The sequence below is a fragment of the Physella acuta genome, unplaced genomic scaffold (genome assembly GCF_028476545.2).
Source record: "Physella acuta isolate Inbredline_101_S28 unplaced genomic scaffold, ASM2847654v3 ptg000648l, whole genome shotgun sequence".
NCBI classification, from domain to species: Eukaryota; Metazoa; Mollusca; class Gastropoda; family Physidae; genus Physella; species Physella acuta.
The window spans coordinates 346,744-359,174 of NW_026732167.1; the positions used below are offsets into that span (position 1 = coordinate 346,744).

At 33.0% G+C, this 12,431-nt stretch overlaps 1 long non-coding RNA gene across 1 annotated transcript; it reads right to left on the reverse strand.

The window, feature by feature from the left end:
* Nucleotides 1–334: 334 nt before the first annotated feature.
* On the reverse strand, nucleotides 335–8,088 carry LOC131948536 (uncharacterized). The gene is made up of 5 exons (XR_009388018.1): nucleotides 7,999–8,088; nucleotides 7,202–7,345; nucleotides 1,324–1,865; nucleotides 1,092–1,199; nucleotides 335–344 (listed from the first exon to the last, which is right to left on the reverse strand). It is a non-coding gene; the product is annotated as an uncharacterized LOC131948536 (long non-coding RNA).
* Between the last annotated feature and the right edge of the window lie 4,343 nt (nucleotides 8,089–12,431).

The following is a 12,431-nucleotide window of genomic DNA, read 5'->3' on the forward strand; positions in this document are numbered from 1 at the left end:
GTGCGTAGGTGTTAGTTGTGTGTGAGTCATGTGTGTGGTGATGCGTTAGTGTATAAAAGTGTACATGTGTCTATCGATCCCTCTCTCCATATATATATATATATATATATATATATATATATATATATATATATATATATATATATATATATATATATATATATATATATATATATATATATATATATATATATATATATATACAGAGAGAGAGAGAGAGAGAGAGAGAGCGACGGACAAATGTATTGTAAATTGTCAAAAAATTAAATGAACTGCAAGTGTTGATGCAATAATTAATTTTTTTTCTGTATATTAAATATATTCTTACTTACTGGTTGGTTGTACTGAAACAGATTTTTTCAGTAATGTTTATATATATATATATATATATATATATATATATATATATATATATATATATATATATATATATATATATATATATATATATATACATATATATATATATATACATATATATATATATATATATATATATATATATATATATATATATATATATATATAAATGACAAAATATTAATGAATATATATATATATATATATATATATATATATATATATATATATATATATATATATATATATATATATATATATATATATATTAAAGCAATATATGTGTGTGTGTATGTCTGTTTGTCTGTATATCTACAATCGTAATGTTCAGATTATCTAAAATCATCCAATACACTATTAAAATTTTACTGTGAGATATTTACTCTGATATAATTAATATGAGATCTATTGTCCATGGTATCATTTGTCCTAATATATTTTGTCCTGGTATCTTTTGTCCGTGAAATTATTTGTCCTTGAGATAATTTGTGCTTGAGCTATTTTGTTTGAGATGTTTTGTCAGAGATAATTTTTCCTGAGATCATTTGCCCTGTCACCATATATATATATATATATATATATATATATATATATATATATATATATATATATATATATATATATAGTGTGTGTGTGTGTGTGTGTATGTTTGAGTAATATTTTGAAATGCATATATAAACGTTTATTGTTATTATGTTTGAATACTTAAATTAACTAATTTCATCTCTTACTGAATACAAGATCCAATTAATTTGAGGCGTCCCACGAATCCTCATATACTTTAACTTTGTCCATCTAACCACAGTTGTAAAAGTATACGGTAAGTTGTTGAGATATATCTAGTGAATTATAATTTTAAAAAAAAATCATTTACGTAGTATAATCTTAATTTTAGACTCGAAAAAAAAATAACTAAAGTTAAATTTATAAATCCAAATCACAAAGTGCACACTTTGACATCACCTTGAATTCTTGGGGGTTTATTACTATTTTTATTTGAATTGGACCTTCAGATGTCAATGGTATTCCCTCTCTAATAGTTGCTTGTCCAAATTGTAAGTTTCTCTTATAATTCATGACGAGTGTCCTAGTATTAAATCGAATATCGGCGTGAAATTCGATGTCCACAAGACAGTTTTGTTTTTCACACAGTTCAATAATCAATCTAGATAGAGATTTGGTTAACTTTTTTTTTGACTTTTAGGCAATTAAGAGGATTATACATGTTTGAAAAATCTTACAAAGTTTAACTATCTGCCTAGATACCGAGTAATTAATAGCTTGTTACTTAAGGCAATTAACGTAAACCGTTTTGTAATCTAGCCTACTTAGACATGACAATTTCATTTAGAATTCAAATTTTTATTTTTGCTAAATAATATGTACATTCCTTTTTAAAATAGCCGTTATAACCTGCGGCCCTTTCTACCAACAGCTCCTTCGATGTGAATTTCTTTACCATCAACCATTGGATGTCTAATCTCATTAGTGTAAGGGGTGCTATACTGTGGACATTGATTTATTTATTTATACACATATTTAAAAATTGCAACTGAACATATATCACTCTGTCGAAGGAAAGACTTTGAATGTATATAAAAATGTTTATTGTCATAATACCATGTTACTTACTTAAATATATTTCTGAATCAGTATTTAAGTATAATTGTATATGAATATGCTTACACTAAGCCCTGATAGGGGGTGGGGATATTTAATAATACTATCTACCCACGATGGTTTAATCTTAACCTTAGACTAGATAAGAACCTGCTAAAATAAAATAAAAAACTTTAACAATTTAATAAAATTTATTTTACAAAAATGTAGAACCAAAATTTGATGAAAAGATATAGATTTAGATCTAAATTTAAAAAAACCAGACAAAACAAAACACTTAAAACATACAAAACAAAACTCAACAAAACAAAACACCCACATTCAGACACAGTCCAAACAGCACAGAAATACGACACAGAAACACTTCAACACACAGGCCTCGACATTCACACAGAATGTCCCTCCCTGTCCACACACAACATTCACGAACTAAAAACCAATACTACGCTCAAGAAAATAGTCCCTAATACAACAATAACTAACACTCAAGACATAAAACAAAGTGTAACCAGACACCAAAACAAAGTTTGCATAAATAATAACATCATTATATAAACAAGACAAATCAACTATAAACCATTTTAAAATCATAATCATATCAGCGCCATAACAGCGAACTACTTAACTAAAAACCACAACAATCCTCAATAATAATTAAATAATTCACCAGCCGCTTACATATGAATGCTTAGAATAGTCACCCAAAAACTAAAATTTACTCTGAGTTGGTTATCCCCCCCCCCTCCACCTCACCGCCAGAGCTGGACAGGCCGTAATTGTGTAGAGCGACATTAATGTCACACCTAGGTATACGCTGGGTAAGATAATAGAACTAAAGTGACCGGACAGTGGTGAATGATGATGACCCCCCCCCCCCCCCAAACACACACACCCCGAAAACGCGTAATGAGGTACAAAAGTACCATACCGCCAGAATCATAGCTTTTGAAACAAGGAAAACTCTGTGAATATTATTTTTGCAATTACCTGTAAAGAGGTGCGTGAGCAATACAGTCATCTAACCCATACCTTATCATTATGTTAAAAAAAATAAACCGGGAGTGATCTCGTCTAAACTTTCTCGAATATTCTTATATAAAACAACAGGGGATGGGAACTTGGGCTATAGACATGATTTTTAATCCATTTTAAATATTTAAAATTTAAAAAATAGAATAAAATCTCGTAGACAAAAGAATTGCACACCAAGTGAACTCCAAATAAAAAAGTGCATAATAGTGCGCAATATTATTAGTACTTTAAAAATTTACATTAGTTTTTTGATAAATCGGAAGTAGCGTAAATTACTACTTCCTGTCAATGGAAATTGCTCAAAATTTGAACGAAGGTAGAGAATTAGGTATTTTACTTACATGTAAAATTTCATTTATCTAAAATTTCATTTATCTATCTGAAATAGTACTCAAGTTATAGGCTTTTGAAAAATTCAAAGTAGAAAAAGTACCACTTCCGGTTATCGAAAATCGCTCAAAAGTTGATACGGATCTACGATTTTGATAAAATACTTATATATGAAATTTCATCAACCTAGCTGTAACGGTACTCAAGTTATCGTGTTTACACACACAGACACACAGTCAGACAGACACACAGACAGACACACAGACATACGGACAAGATTGCAAAATTGTGTTTTTCCGTATCAGTGAGATGTAAAACGTCGATTTTTTTTGCACGATTACAATACTTTTCTATACTTCGTATATACGAGAAAGTAAAAATGTATGATATGCATTGCAAGACTTATAATTTAGTTACATTTAGGCCAGGGGAGGGCAAAGTGCGACCCGCGGGCCACATGCGGCCCGCCACAGAGTTTTTGTGGCCCGCCAGACACACAGAAGACCCCGTCCGTCTTGAACTGCGATTTGCTTCATGTCCGCGACCAAATTAAGTGAAACCATGAACCCTCCGAAAAAGTGAAAAATTGGTGATGAATTCCTTGTTTTTTATATTGAAGAATGGACACACACATATTTCTTTGGTAATACAGGCACGAAAGCAGAATGTTTACTGTGTCATGAAATGATTGCCGTATTTAATGAGTACAATCTGAAACGACACCACAAAACAACTATATATGACAAAATCTGTTGTAAGCGTGGTTAACATAATTAGAGCAAAGGCACTCAACCAATGATAATTCAAATCAATTCTTTGGGATATGGGGGGGGGGGGGTAGATAATTAAGATGTAATCTACCACAACAGTGGGAGGTGGTAAAGCTTGGGTAAAGTGACAGCAGGTCCACTTTGACAGACAGCAGGTCAACTTCAAAAGGTGCGACCCTCCGCTAAAATCCGCTACCACAAAGTGGCCCTCGAGCAAAAACAATTGGCCATTCCTGATGTAGGCTATTATTTAGAACGAGCTGACCCGCGATGTAGCATTTGCCGCTTTTTAGTTTAATTCCTATTTTTCAGTAATTTATAATTTGTGAATTCGACACTACCAATGCTGTGACTGAAAATATTTTGCTTTAAAACTCTATCAGTAGCTAAGAAAGGACGATTATCCTCACCCTCACATTCCAGTCCACTCTTCCCCCCCCCCCCCCCACCCCGCCTCCGTGAAAGCAGCCGTCTGGGACGACAGTTTAAAGGCGACAATAAAAAGAGCAATCAGAACATTTTATTATCTCCCCTTAATTTCAATTTGTTTAAAAACTAAATTATCTGCCCCTAATAGCCGTCACTACGATTGTAAACAGCTCACCAGACTTGTCGGATTGAGGGTGGTAGTGATATGGTCTGTTGAGCTTATATCTTGGTGTTTGCATGGTCCCAATAAAGAGAATTATATATACGAGCTGACCCGCGACGTAGTATACGCCGCTATTTACTATTTTTACTGTCTATTTTTCAGTAATTCCTAATTTGTGAATTCGACAATACCAATGTTGCGACTGAAAATATTTTGCTTCAAAACACTATCAGTAGCTCGTGAAGGATAATTATCTCCACCCTCTTTTTTTTCTCCCCCTCCTTGAAAGAAGCCCTCCGTGACGACAGTTTACAGACGACAATGAAAAGATCAAACAGAACTTGTTTTTACCTTCCTAAGTTCCAAATCGTTTAAAAACTAAATTATATCTGCACCTAATAGCCACCTGGCTCTACGATAGTAAACATTTAGTGTTAACCACAGCTCACCAGACTGGTGGGGGTGAGGTGATAGCTATATGCCTAGAGAGCGGGTGTGTAACGGCGTGCGTATACGTGGTGTCTCGCATGGTCCCCATGAAGAGAAATATATATATATAGATATTCCAACTATTAAATTTATTTTTTTCTGCTTGATTGAAAAGCGTTGTTTTATACCAACTCTGATTTAAAAAGTTTCATTATGGTATAATATTTTAGCATTTATGATGACAATATATTTATTCTAATTGCAGACAACATATTTTTTGTAAATACAAATAGTATTAAGCTCATATATTACATACTAAAATAATTATTGATCTGATTTAACATTTACCATTAAATGTGTAGACATATACATTTCTATATTAAGAGAGTGATTATTTCCCCTAGTTCGATTGTCTTATTAATTAATATTCCAGAAATAATTATGTGAATTTTTTTGAAAGGACTACAAAACAGATTGTGTTGCGTTCATTGTGTTTGGTTGTATTGTGTGTATTTTTGTTTTTGTTTTTGAGTGATACATTTTTTTGTTTTGTAGGCCTAGATGGTGTTTTGTTTCTTATTTCTTCAGAGTACAACTTTCAATTTATTTAACATCATAGCAAAGCAGTGACATACAGCTAGCTAGTGTATATATATATATATATATATATATATATATATATATATATATATATATATATATATATATATATATATATATATATATATATATATATATATATATATATATATTGATGGAAAAATTTGAACCTTCCATGAGACGACCCTGGCTACCCCACTGCTTGAATGCTTAGTATTTTTTTCCAGTACTTTACAAGTTTTATTTACAATAGAGTTTCATGACTAAAAACCATTGCGCGCCTATTGAGCGTGATGACGTGTTATTGAATGTGATGACACGTGTGGAGTAGTTGGATAGAACTGCCAACTAATTAATAAAAAATTAATCAGGCGACCAATTAAGTCAAATTGAATGTCATGATGCATTGTCTTCAAGTCTTGACCCATTTACCAACTACGAACCGTATCTGTCAAGTAAAAGTGCCTGCACTTTCGCTTCTGCGTTTCGATCTAGACAGACTGACAAGGAAGTGTGTTAAATAAAAGTTTGTAAAAAAGGATTAAAAATATCATGTCTATATCCCGAGTTGCCATCCCCTGTTGTTTTATATAAGAATATTCGAGAAAGTTTAGGGGAGATCACTCCCGGTTTATTTCTTATTTTAATGTTACACAATACGCTAGAATACAATTGTTTTCTTTTTTAAGTGTTAAAAGTGGTATCTTATCACCAATCCAGTACAAGTACTTGAGATTTTTGTTCGCGATAAAGCGCCCCACCCCCACACCATATTGGACAAATTTGGTAGAGCGGAATTTAACATAACTAACTTTTTTTTAAAAATGATAAACAATCATACTATGCGTTTTAGTACTATTAGTTTCTTTTCTTTGATAAAGAATATCGACTCACCAATCCAATGTAAATCCCTGCAGCATCTTGTTAAAAGTCATTACCTTTTTTACGGTTAAACAATCGTACAATACGCTTTAATACTATTATTTTCTATGTGCTAATGTTTATCAACTCACCAATCTAAAGTAAATTCTTCTGATTTTAGTCGCAAAAATGCGCCCCTCCCCAGCTAGGTCTCTTTTTCTTAAGGGTTATATATTTTACAGTTAGACAATCAAGGTAGAAAACAGTAAAATTAATGTGTAAAGGCTTGTAGCCGTTACATTTCTCAACTATTTATAATTTAAAACTGCAGCATAAAATCAGCTTTTACATTTTTTTCCAACCCCATTTGGCTACCCACTAGGGTCTGCGCTCGGGGTGGCCCCCCCCTCTAGCTACGTCTCTGCACGTTACATACCTTTACATTGCAGTAAAATTAATTGGAAATTGATTTAAAATATTTTTAAAATGATAATTGAAACATGTGAAATCTTCATGTGCGGTATTTAACCACAATGTACGAAAAAAAGCGTAATAAAAACATGTAAGATGATTAAAGAAATCTGTATATGCACATTAAAGTAATGACCTGCGATGAGCTTCGTTTTGTTTGCTGTTGAAAAGTGCCGTTGTCCAGGTTCGTCATTTGTAGAGAGTCTCCGCCATGCACCAACCAGAAACTCGTCAGTAGAGAAAAAAACATCAGTACCAGCTTAAACTTGGTGCACTGGTCCTATTTTAAAATATTTTATATAAAATAAACAAATGATTTTCAGTGTTTTAATAAGTGCTTAAATAGGGAAAGGAAATAGTTTTATCCTACATTACAAGTCAATAGACGACGACGCTAGGTATGAGGCCAATTTTCAAGTCAATTAAGTGTTCTGAAATATTAATGCAATACACTAAACAGAACTATTTATTAATGCGATAATAGATATTTTCGCAAGCTCATGACCAATCATGCGTAAGCTGTAAAAAACAAAATTAGATACGTTTTAAATTCTAGCACCCATTAAAGCCAACCGATACCTAACCAGTATCTGAATGCTAACCCAAAATTTAAGTTGTTCATACATTAGTCTAATTATTTTTTAATTCTCCAGACACATTATAATCCAGCTTTAAAGAATTTTAGTTCTAACATAAAAATTAACCTGTTCAATAATCGAACAATAACACGCCGATCTTAATCTAGCAGTACAGCATACCGAAATCACAATTGACTAGACACTAAGGGCGATCCTCACTCATATTTTAAAGTACTAAACCTATTCGAACAAGCTTATAAATAGTGGGGTCTGCTTAGCCTTAAATATTATTCCTTTTGATATACAGCAAAACCGGCTTAATTTTTCTTTAGATTAACGAAACAAGTTCACTTACCTAATAAATTATTTTTTCTCAGGTTCTAACGATCATTTTTACTCTTTACTATTTAATACACACACTTGCTGTGGAGAATTCAAAATGGTTTCCCTCACCTATGAGATACGCGCCACGTTGACAAGAAAAGATGGCGGACAGTGAATCATGAACTTAAAGACAATTACGCACGTAACGTCATCTGCAGATGATGTTCACAATTATTCCTGATACCGAAATCCCATATCACGTCTTTGCAGCGTGTCTAATTTTAAAAGGTCAACACTTTGATAGGTTCCGTCAGCGCGTAATTAAAAATTAAATGCTTTTTTTCCCCATCAGGGTAAATTATAGCCTTATGGTGCGTTAGTTAAACTGAAGTGGTTTAGTTTTGAGTTAGTGTAAGGGTTTAATTTCAGGTTACGTTTATATTAAACTAAATGTTACGGTTCAGGTTTCAGATTTAAGGCTTTGGCTGAATCTTAGCCTTAAAGTAAAGTAAAGTTTCCCTATGGGGCAAGTGAAGTAGAGTTCACATGTTTCTGTGACCTCGGCATATGAAGAGATAGTGTGGTCAGCACTATGTATGCCCAGCCGCCTTTACTAACGTGAGTTAGGTACCCATCAGAGTTGGGTGGACTCAGGGACGGTCTACTTACTTGAACTCGGAGACTTACGGTTTAGCAGTTCAGCTCTCTACCGCTAGACCACTCCGTCCCATATCTACGCCTCAGGTTTAGGTTTAACTTGCGGCTTAGGTTGTGGTGTCAGTTAAGATAATAATTTAAGTTTAGGGTTAGTGTTAGGATTAATGTTAGGGTAAGTGTTAGGGTTAGCTTCATCGTTAGAGATACATTTAGCGATTAGGATTGATCTTTGGGATACTGGTAGAGATTATTGAGTGGAGAGTAAGTGTTATGAGGGAGTAGTGTTTTAGACACAATACATTCATGCTCACAGAAAACTGAAGGTTGGGTGTGGCGAAATGTGCCCTTGTGGCAAGGCCCCCGGAAAATACGGGGCACGTACTCCAGGAATGTACTTTGTATAGCCAGGCACGAGTCAGACACTGGCCCCTGCCCACCCCACTCAGGGAAAAATTATATGGGGCACCTGCCAAACTGGAGACCACAGTCCGGTTTGTCCACGAAGTTGGACTTGTTGTCTGAATCCTCCACCATATTCACAATTAAGAACGAAGAAGAAGAAGAAGAAGATGCTCATTTTATAGTGTGGTCAGCACTATACTCAGCACTATACTCAGCCGCCTATACTTACCCTAACGTGACTTAAACCCGGATTCGAACTCGAGACATACGGATAAGCAGTCTAGCTTTCTACCGCTAGGCCACTCCGTATCTTTGTGGTTTTGTGGGTTATGTTATAGTTTTAAAAATGAAACATCGATTTTTTAAAGTTAAATTCAATTTTGTTTTATTTAGTAGTAGAGACCCATGGAAGACATTAGTTTGACTAAATTAAAATCGATTTTAATATGCTTTCAAACTCTGGATTATAAAAAAGGCTGGTCAACAATTATCTGACCGAATAATTTAATCAAAACCCACCCACTGTTATCTTTTGTCCGCATGTCTTTCTACATGCTAGCATGCCTGCCTGTATGCTTGGCTGTCTGTCTGTATACCTATAGACATATATATATATATATATATATATATATATATATATATATATATATATATATATATATATATATATATATATAAGACGGCTGCTAGTGTGTCAGTCTTTCATTCCTTTCGTCATCGCTAAAGAATTAAGAAACATAAAAGTCAACTGTTTTACCCTGACTTATTCCAAATATTATGTTATTTATGTATCGACTTAAATTTTTTGATAGCTGGCATGATCTCTTATAATCACTATTTTGTTTTTTTTTTAATTTAAATTGATGGTTACATTAGAGAATGTTGAAAAGGCTTTATTTGGGCACGGACGCCAGGAAAAGAGTGTTGTTCGGCGGTGGTTCTTTTTACATCGCGTTTGTGTTTGTCTTTGCGTGTGGCGTTTGTGTTTGCGTATTTTTTGGGGATTAATTTAAGAAAGAAAATTTGTCACTTATATTTTATAGTTTGAATAGTTGCAAATGCGTTTCTTAAAGTGTAAGGGAGGAAAAGTAAGACATACCACGCCCTTTTAAGTTCAAGTAAGACATTCCACACCCATGGGAGGTCAATTAAGACATAACACGCCCATGTGAGGTCAAGTAATATGTTACAAGCCCATGGGAGTTCAAGTAAGGGAACACACCAATGGGGTCAGGTAAGAGAACACGCTCATGGGAGGTCAAGTACGACAGCACGCCCATATTGTAGGTCAAGTAAGACAAAACTCTCCTATGGTTGGTTCTAATTTCCCGTACCTATCCGGGTGAAGAAACCGCATGCCTTCAGAGAAATAAATAGGAAACCATAAACTAATTTGCCATGATTTGGTAGTAAGGAGTTGAACTTGTCCAATGTCAGTGTTAGACTTAAAAGATGTTTATAATTTTTCAAAAAATGTTTGGGGTTTTCTTTGTTTTTTCGATACAATTTCTAATTGTATCTGACAAAAATACAAAGTGAGGCCTTATGTAAAGTTAAAAGAATAAACAAATGCAAGCCTGTTTTGTTATGATGTTCACTTAACCATCTGAAACAGCACCAATATTTTTAAATTGGGAAAATGAGAATTTAAAAATTCAAAGGCATTATCCTTTTGACTGTTGGATGTTATTGAGTACATCCAGCCCTGATGGGTACCTGACAAGTTGGAGAATGCAAAGCCGGCTGGGCAAAGTGCTGAGCCAACCATTCCTTTATGCACCGAGATCAAGAAACATGAACTCAACTTTATCTGCCAAATGGATCGCTAGGTCGAAAGAGGAATCTACTTATTACTTGAATGTGTATGATCAATTATAATATACGTCCGTTTCCCCGGATCGAATTCACAACTTATGAATTACTGAAAAGTAGAAAATAAAACCACTAAACAGCGGCGTATGATACGCCGCGCGTCGGCTCGTATATATGGAGGCTAACAAAAATAAACATTATTCTCGTCGGCAAAACCCCTCAGTGTCGTCAGATTTGTCCAGATGGCGTATTTTCTTATATGAACAATTGGGTTCTTATCCAACAAGTTTTGTGTTCTGCGCATTAACGTATTCGTGTGGCCATTCGTGTTTCCTTTTTTTCTCGCATACGAAGTATAGAGAAAGTACTGTAATCGTGCAAAAATTTTTGATGAAATTGCATGTTTAGGAATTATATTGATTTTTAAGTTTTGTATTAATTTTTGAACCATTTCCGATTATATATTTTTTAAAATGCGGAATTCTATTCTGTTTACAAGCATCTTATAAGCTTTTGTTTTAGTTCGCAACGTCTGTTTTTTGTTTTTTGTTTTTGGATTGGTGGCTAATCCTGTTACTCTATTTCAATCCACTTCTAATGCAGCGATTTCGTTCAAACTTTTCAGATACGTTTCAATTTAGTGAACAAAAATATAATACTCCAAGCTTATCCTTAAATGGAAAGAAATAAACATATCGGATTTGTATGACCTGGTTTATCAAATTATATTGATTTAAAAAATAATTAGTAAACAGTATGTTCAGTGTATAGAATAAATAAAAGGCAGTATTAAAAATACCAACGACATTGCACTTAATCAATCCCCACTAATTATGTAATTTTTTTTCCTAACACCAAAACAAAGTAATAAAAAGTAAATTCTTTCTTCCCCGATTTAATGGGGTTTTTAAAGGGAAGTAACTGTGTTTTCCAAATCAAGAGACGTTATGAGAACTAAAGGACAAAATGCAAATACATTCCAGACACAATTTTTGAAATTTTATAAACGTTTATACGCTTTTTAAAATTTTTATGTAATGTTCATAATTGAAAATTATTATTCTAAATATATAAAATGAAAATTGTTTTAAAAGACTTTCAATAGTAATTTTTTAACTCATAAATTTATACCATTGGCACTATAACAATCTAACACTTAAATCCATCGAAGTATCCACGACAAACATTTTACAAACAAACATTTTACAACATTGGCGGAACTAGAAAAAAAGGGCCACCCCGCAAATATTTTTTTTGGGCCCCATATATATATATATATATATATATATATATATATATATATATATATATATATATATATATATATATATATATATATATATATATATAAATTAAAAATACTTACTTATACTTTTTAAAAATTTAAAACGCGTCATTTTTGTGAGTGCTTATTAGTCTATCTTGAAAATCTCTATTTTTATAAATGATATTTTTGCTATAATGCTTCCTGTCAGTGTTTCTTCCAGACTTTTTTCTCAGGGGGGGGGGGGGGCACTTGATATTTTCGGGGGGGGGGGGGGCGGACACTGGTAAAAGTATATATTTTCTATATAAATTATATAAATTTCATTT